The sequence below is a fragment of the Thalassophryne amazonica genome, chromosome 16 (assembly GCF_902500255.1).
Source record: "Thalassophryne amazonica chromosome 16, fThaAma1.1, whole genome shotgun sequence".
Lineage (NCBI taxonomy): Eukaryota > Metazoa > Chordata > Actinopteri > Batrachoidiformes > Batrachoididae > Thalassophryne > Thalassophryne amazonica.
Window position 1 is genome coordinate 9,917,737 of NC_047118.1, and position 8,537 is coordinate 9,926,273.

Genomic DNA, 8,537 nt, shown 5'->3' on the forward strand with positions numbered 1-8,537 from the left:
ACAACTGCAGAGGGAAGGGCTAAAGAACAACAACATGTCTGGAAAGCCCCCACGGTATGTGGGTACCCACGATGGTCCCTGGATAAAGTGCAGAAGTCCCAGAGAACAAAGAGACCGGAGACGGAGACAAGAAGAAGAAGAGTGTCTCTCCATTATTTAGCAGGAGTAGGGGAACAACTACAGAGGATCTTCAGACAGCACAAAATCCCAGTTTACTTTAAACCTGTTAACATCTTGAGACAGAAATTAGTTCACCCTAACGACAGGATCCCTAGTTACAAACAGAGTAATGTAGTGTATTCTATCAGATGTCAGGAAAACTGTAACGAACACTACATAGGTGAGACTAAGCAACCTTTACACAAAAGACTATACCAGCACCGCAGAGAGGGCGCCAGTGGACCTCAGTCTGCATTTCATCTCCACCTTAAAGACACTAACCACACGTTTGAGGACAAGGAAGTTAAAATATTAGCCAGAGAGAAGAAATGGTTTGAGAGAGGGGTCAAGGAGGCATTCTATGTTAAACAGTTGAAACCCAGCCTTAACTGGGGAGGGGGTCTGAGACACACTTTGTCCCCTGTTTACAATGGGGTACTCAGGTCAAAGCAGTTTCAGTCTTTTGTTCATGTTAATGAGTCATTCACGCCATCAGGAGAGGCATCAGTCTCATTGTTAGGAGGGACAGCTGCCCTGTCATTAGGAGGGTGCTAACTAGAGCACAATAGGTGCTAATTAAAGCAATTGTTTAGTCACTAGCAGTCTGTCTCTCAGTAGGAGGCGTCTGGTTAGGTTTAAAACTACAGCTTATGTGGCTTCTGTTTGTTCTTCTCGACAAGGGTCAGACAAAAGTCAGACTACCAGAGTAAGAATTTTAGCTGAGGAAGCTTCTGCGATTTGAAGCAAAACCTCCTCGCATCAAGCAACCCAGTCCAGTCGAAGATTCAAGATTGTCTACTATGGAAACCACCTGGACAACTGAGAGCCTACACAGAAAGCACACTGAGTCACTGCTAACATCAGTTAGCTAACATCACCAAGCTACCTGCTAATTAGTGCTAACATACAAATTAAATTACACTAAAACTTCACTGTATGGAAATGTTGGTGCACCGACTTCTTAGATACTCCGTTAGTACAATTAATTTAACAGCAAGCCATAGTTTTTCAGATATTTATAATAAAATGCTGAGAAATGACAAAAACGGTCTGTCCACAACAACTAGCTGCCACTGCTAGCAGGGCTCTGAACCTGTTGGCATACAGTAGCTGTCACTCAAATTATTCATAACCTTGTGGCTTAAAATAGCTTAAACCTGATGAGTTGTTAAAAAATAAAAATTTCACCCACCATACAGTTGTTACAAACTAGCTGGAAAGACCAAAACAGTTTGGGTAAACATGTCTGGACATTTAACATGGGGATCTATGGGACGAAACCGCAAATTTTGACACTTCTTATCTGGGTTCACGTTACATCAGGAACCAGGCACCCAACAATCCTTTGGGGATAAATCGGCTTGAACGATTCTCAACAGAAAATGGGTATAATAGTCTCAACTGTTCAGAAGAATGACCTTATTTTAGTTCATAAGGGGCATACAGCATACTCATACTTTTAAAAACTGAAAACGGCACTTGGAGGATTGGCAAAACTTCTTGAAGACCAACAAGTTCAGTTGCTATAAATGTCTAGATACCACTGCTGTCCTTGTGGCTTGGCAGGTGATGTGTGTGTGTGTGTGTGTGAAGGGTGGGGGTGTTGAAAAACACAAGCTCTGAACATAAGCTCCACAACACAGGACTCCGACTACCCCATGCCATGTGTAGGTTCTCTGTCTAGCACCCGGAAAGCTCCAGCCCATGATAGGCACGGCCTACAGACACGTGGGCAGCAGCCGGCAGGAGATCTCACGCACGGTCTTGGCAGGGCTATCGGAGAGAAAGCCGGGCTTGCAGAGAGGACAGTTATCAGCTGATAGCGCTTCTCCACCTCTCTGTGACTCCCTTGGCAGCTTATTAAATCAGCGGCTGGCTGTTTGCCTCTTTGGATGATAATGCTGACACGGAAGTGCAACCCATATCTCGGCATGTATGACAGCGAGTGAAGGAGTGCGTGCTCGGCCTGCGTGTACGAGATGGGATTTGTGCGCACAAACAGAACTGCCTGTGTGCACCTCTGAAAACAAATAGCTCCCAGGATGTCGCAGAAGTTGATATCAACACAAGGTCGTGCAACATATGCACACAAACAGCACACGGAAAACACACACGCGCGCACACAATAAAACCAAGCTGTAATTTTGCACTTGGCACATATTGGATATGATTCTAGTAGCACTTGTAAGCGTGCTCACTCAAGAGAAGCAGCACGAGCAGATTCCTGCAGAATGTCAGGCCTATTTGAGCCTGCAGCCCCTGATAACCTCCTTCTATCACTCTGCATTACTTTCCACTCGTTTCATGTTGTGCGTGCACGCCATATATGTGTTTGCATGCATACCCGGTGATGTGTGCAGAGTCGTGTCTGCGTCAAGCTTCAGATTTATTTATGCCTCACTCGTGGGTTGGACTCCAGACGACCGCTGGCAGTTCAGGCCAGACCTGAAGTCAAATGTCCAGCCCTCTACCTCTCTCACCCAGATGACTTTCCTGATGGGTTTGACTGTCTCCTCCTGGCAGGCCTCCTCCTCATCCAGCCATCACAACCCCCCCCCCCGTGACTCACTAAACTGTGTTACACAACAGCCAGCATCACACCGCGTCTGTACTCTGGTGCGAACATCTACGTGTGCGTGACATCGGAGTCAAAGTTTTCAAATCTCTTCTAATTTGCTCATCTGAGAAAATAATGAAATCCAACACACAAAAGAAAAGGAATAGAGTTTCCTTCGCACTCCTCTTCCACTGTGACAGAATTAACACTTCACATTTTGCACCCTTCTACTATAATTCTCCTGTCACCACTCCAGTGCTCCCTTAGGTTTATGACAAATGATCTCTTCTCACATCTAAATACCCCCACGTGCTGTTTTTCTCTGCAACCTGGAGCTGAGCAACGAATGGAAAATATTTGGCGAGGGTTGGGGAGGAAAGAAAACTGCCGTTCTATTTGTGGCCCGGTGTAATTATGTGGGATAGATGCGTGAACAGCGGGATCTTGGAGTTGGGTGAGTGGATATCAACCTTCTTTCCCCTCCTGTCTGTTGCTTCCTACACGAGACAGCCCACAATTTTTGCATGAGTTCAATTGAAAGATGTGCCATTTAATGCAGGCGGCGTGAGGGATGATTGACAGGCCTCCTCTACGCCTGGCTGCATGAATGCACTACCCACAGCTCTCACCTGTCTTTGCCTTCACTGGAAAACACCTCAAATTTATCCTAAAATATTCACACCAATCAGTTTTTCAATTGCATTTAAGCCATTTCAGAATCAGGAATTACTTTATTTTCAAACATATATGTTTTGTTAGTGGGACCCCCCCCCAAATAATGGAATTCAGTTGGGTGGAACCAAACCCACAACCTTCTTGCTGTGATTCAAAAGGGCTAACCACAGCTCCACCATGTTGTCCAAAAGAAATTCCAATAATGCTAAATGAAATGCTAATTCAGCCTAAAACTAACTCAATCTAAGATACAAAAATTCAAAAGCATCTACGAGGTCTGTCCATAAAGTATAGGTCCTTTTAATTTTTTTCAAAAACTATATGGATTTCATTCATATGTTTTAACGTCAGACATGCTTGAACCCTCGTGCGCATGCGTGAGTTTTTCCACGCCTGTCGGTGACGTCATTCGCCTGTGAGCACTCCTTGTGGGAGGAGTCGTCCAGCCCCTCGTCGGAATTCCTTTGTCTGAGAAGTTGCTGAGAGACTGGCGCTTTGTTTGATCAACCTCCACATTTCAGGCTCTATTGATCCAGGACGTCGTGAGAGAACAGAGAAGTTTTCAGAAGAAGTCGGTTTCAGCATTTTATCCGGATATTCCACTGTTAAAGGAGATTTTTTTAATGAAAGACGTGCGGGCGGATTGCAGCGTCGGCTCGCAGCTGCCGCGACGCTCCGCCACAGGAAAAACACCTCTGCTGGAAGCCTTAAGGACAAGTTGGAACATGTCCAGCTGTTAAACAATTTCTCATATACTCACTCCACTGAAAGCCATCAAAAGCCGCCTGGATTTTACAAATGGTTATCAACACGGAGGTGTTTTTCCTGTGCCGCCGCACCGCGCCGGCTGCGTCCCGACACGCGGACCTGTCCGCACGTCTTTCATTAAAAAAATCTCCTTTAACAGTGAAATATCCGGATAAAATGCTGAAACCAACTTCTTCTGAAACGTCTCTGTTCTCTCACGACGTCCTGGATCAATAGAGCCTGAAATGTGGAGGTTTTCAGCTTGAAACAGGCTGATGACGGCGCCTGAGAGTGCTGCGCGATGTCTCGCACCGTGAAAAGTCCTTAAAGCGACAGAATCACCTCAAAATCTCTCATCAGCCGTTAAAATTTTCACTGAAAACCAGCTTAATTTTTCAAACCGTGTCCACTTCGATGTGTCTCACAGGTTTAGAAAAAATTTTGATCAAACAAAGCGCCAGTCTCTCAGCAACTTCTCAGACAAAGGAATTCCGACGAGGGGCTGGACGACTCCTCCCACAAGGAGTGCTCACAGGCGAATGACATCACCGACAGGCGTGGAAAAACTCACGCATGCGCACGAGGGTTCAAGCATGTCTGACGTAAAAACATATGAATGAAATCCATATAGTTTTTGAAAAAAATAAAAAGGACCTATACTTTATTGACAGACCTCGTAAATATTAAATTAATTTATTTTAAAACTACCCAAACCTAACTAAATGTAAACTTAATTTGATGCTACACTCTAAAAAAAAACCCAGCTGTCTCAATGAGAAAAATTGATGTAACAATTTGTATAGAATTTTTAAGTTATTTCAACTTTCATTTGAGTTAACGCCACAAGACTTCTCCAGTTACGCTCAAATAACTTTTGTTAAGTTGAAATAACTTAAAAAAACTATGCAAATTGTTACATCACTTTTTCTTGTTGAGACAGCAGTTCATTTTTTAAAGTGTACCTGATTTCAGTGTTTTGTCATTACCCATAATGCAAGGTGGCAGAACAACTATTTGGTTATTAAAAAGAATTAAAATAATGTAAAATAATGTAAAGTTTATTACTTTGAATCATTCGGCAATTTTTACGGTTTTATTTTTTACGTTAGTTAATTGCCACCCCCCCATCAAAAATATTTTAGTGCCGCCCCTGAAAGAAAGGCAGGAATGAAATTGGCATTCAAATTACGCCTATTTCTGGAGATACATAAATCAAATGGTATAAACAGTTGGAATGTGAAACATTTTATTATGATCTAATCTAAAACACGGGATTACTTAATTTACAGCTTTAATCCACTCACAAAGGATTGGCATTAAAAAAAAAGTTTGACATCAGACTCAACTTAGTGAATGTGAATTGTGCAATTTTTTTTCTAACTTTCTGAAATACATAAAAGCAAAACAGTCTGCCTTTAGAAATGTTTAAATGAAGCTCAGTAAAAATGCTCCATCTCAATTTAATAATTTTTAACATAAATTACAGACTTCAGATAGTGATGGGCTGAAGTAATTTGGTGGCAAATGTTGCTTAATCTGTCGGTCTCCAGTAGATTTGGGGCACTGATGTACAGATAATATCACATTTATACTGGAAACACAAAGAGCCAAATTCAGCAGAATGGGAACTAGATTTAAGTGAGATTTGCCATGATCTCAATGCAAATGTGGCTAGAATCTGGTTCACTCTGGGATCATGATGTCATACTTCCTTACTACACAGCATGATATGTGCTGTGGCATACTGGACAGCAAACAACCTTCTTCTGCCACGATGCCTTCTCACCAAGAGACTCTGCTGAGTGTCCTCTGATGTCCAGATAAAAATACACACAGTCGCGCTGTCTTTTTCTTTAGTCTGACCTTGGCCAAATGACAAGCTGCACTGCATGCTGCTGCGGTGGAAATTGTCCTCTCTCCTGAATTCACACCACACCCTAGAGCTTTGTCCAATCAGAAGCCCAGTCTGAAGGATCAGATAATCACAGCATATGAATGCATCATTATCATAGAAAAAACAAGCAAGTAGAAGACAAAATGCCTGATGTCCAAAGTTTTCAGCAAGCACAAAACTTTGAGACAGACTCATCGGACATCAATTGACAAGGAAGGTAAAAGGACTTGTACAGAACAACCCTTGACCCTAATGTATTGAAAAACTATTGGCCAATATCAAAATCTATCATTTTGCTCTAAAATTCTGGAAAAAGTGGTGTCAGGGCAGCTTGTAGACTATCTTACTGAGAATAATCTCTCTGAGCCACTGCAGCCTGCTTTTAGAAAATATCATTCCACAGAGATGGCTCTCACTAAAGTGGTGAATGATCTTCTGCTTACAATGGATTTGGACACCACTACGGTTCTGGTGCTGTTAGATCTCAGTACTGCATTTGATACAGTAGATCATCATATTCTACTTGATAGGCTGGAAAATCATTTTGGGTTTACTGGGAGTGCCCTTGCATGGCTGACGTCATACTTGACCCGTTGTTCTCACTGTGTTTTGTACAGTAACACTACCTCTAACCTTAGTGACATGAAATTTGGGGTTCCACAGGGGTCCGTCTTAGGCCCCCTGCTTTTCTCCCTTTAGGTAGCACCCCTTGGGCACATATTGCAGCGTTTTGGAATTAAATTTCACTGCTATGCAGATGATACTCAGTTATACATGCCGATAACTGCTGGTAATCTCGTTCATATAAAATCCTTAAAAGATTGCCTTGCATCAGTGAGAAGCTGGATGTCTGGAAACTTCCTACTTTTAAACTCTGATAAGACTGAAATGATGGTTCTTGGTCCAGTGAGATATCGGCATCAATTTGACCAGTTAATGCTTAGCCTAGGCTCGTGTGTCATACATCACATTGACAAAGTGAGGAACCTTGGGGTAATTTTTGATCCTTCGTTGTCCTTTGACCTCCACATTAGAAATATTACGAGGACTGCTTTCTTCCACCTGCAAAATATAGCAAAGATTCGTCCCATCCTGTCTATGGCTGATGCTGAGACCCTGATCCATGCGTTCATCTCTTCTAGATTGGACTACTGCAATGTTCTATTTTCTGGTTTACCGCAGTCCAGCATTAGGGCTCTCCAACTGGTTCAAAATGCTACAGCCAGACCTTTGACACAAAGCAGAAAGTTCGACCACATTACACCCATTTTGGCATCTCTTCACTGGCTTTCTGTCCCAGTGCGATCAGATTTTAAGGTTCTGCTACTAGTCTATAAAATTGTTCACAGACTGGCACCTCCCTACCTAGCTGACCTAATTAAACCTTAGGTACCGGCCCGGGCTTTGTGTTCTCAGAGTGGAGTGCTACTTTGTGTCCCTAAGGTGAATAAGAAGTCTGCGGGTCCCAGAGCTTTCTCTTATCGTGCCCCTGTTCTGTGGAATGATCTCCCTGCATCAATAAAACAGTCAGATTCTGTGGAGACTTTCAAGTAGGGTGACCATATTTTCATTTGGGAAAACCAGGACACCTTGGAGCCGGGGGGGGCACATATACTGTGGCATGCACTCACTTAACATAGGCCCACATAATCCTACAATAACATGATATTTACAGTTGGTTTATTTAAAATGCTTTTCAGTAAAAGTCAACAACAAAAACTCCAACAACAAATGATAATTTTATTCAAAATACATTTATTCAAAATGCTTAATTTAACATTTCCTGTAATGAATGAATAGCACAATGAAAGAAATAATGTCTCATCTAAACATCCCTCACTTAACAACAAAAGTTAACAATAACTCTTAACTCCAAATAACACATGATACTCAGTTACCCTCAGTAATGAACAAATACTGTCTGTTCTGTAGGCTATTGGAAAAAAATAAATTAACAAATGAGCTAATTAACAATCAGCTATTGGAAAAAATAAATTAACAAATTAGCCAATTAACAAAAAAATACCTCTTGTGTATTAGCAAAAATACAAAAATACCAATAGACCATCTTTACTTTCCTGCTTAATCCTCATCTTCCTCTTCGTTTGGTTTTTCCTCCTCTTCATCTGGTTTTTCTTCCTCGTCCTTCTTTGCCCATTTATATTTTGCTGTAGAGCTGATCTTTCTCAGCAGTTTCTTGTGGCTCAACACATATGTATGAAAGTCCTTGCAAGACATATTTTTGAAATTGTATTGCACAAATAGGATCCCTTTCAATGATTCAACTGAGAGCTGGTTCCTCTCCTTTGTCCACTGGCTCTGCATCAGTGAAAAAACTCTCTCCACATTTGCATTGTGAGGAGGAAGTGCAAAAACAAACTGTGCAATCTTCAGCAGTTCTGAGTAGCATCCAATGCTTTTGGCCTTCTCAAAGTATTTGGTCCACTTCTGGTGCACCTGCAGGCCCATGAATGCGTCATCATCACTGCAGCTTTCTATGAATTT

The 8,537-nt window shown here is 42.2% G+C and overlaps 1 protein-coding gene and 1 long non-coding RNA gene across 5 annotated transcripts in view; one reads left to right on the forward strand and one right to left on the reverse strand.

Annotated features, from left to right (window-relative positions):
• The window catches only part of LOC117527550, a 250,767-nt gene that overhangs the window by 105,571 nt on the left and 136,659 nt on the right, over nucleotides 1-8,537 (forward strand). The window lies entirely within an intron of this gene.
• The window catches only part of znf385c (zinc finger protein 385C), a 453,093-nt gene that overhangs the window by 100,632 nt on the left and 343,924 nt on the right, over nucleotides 1-8,537 (reverse strand). The window lies entirely within an intron of this gene.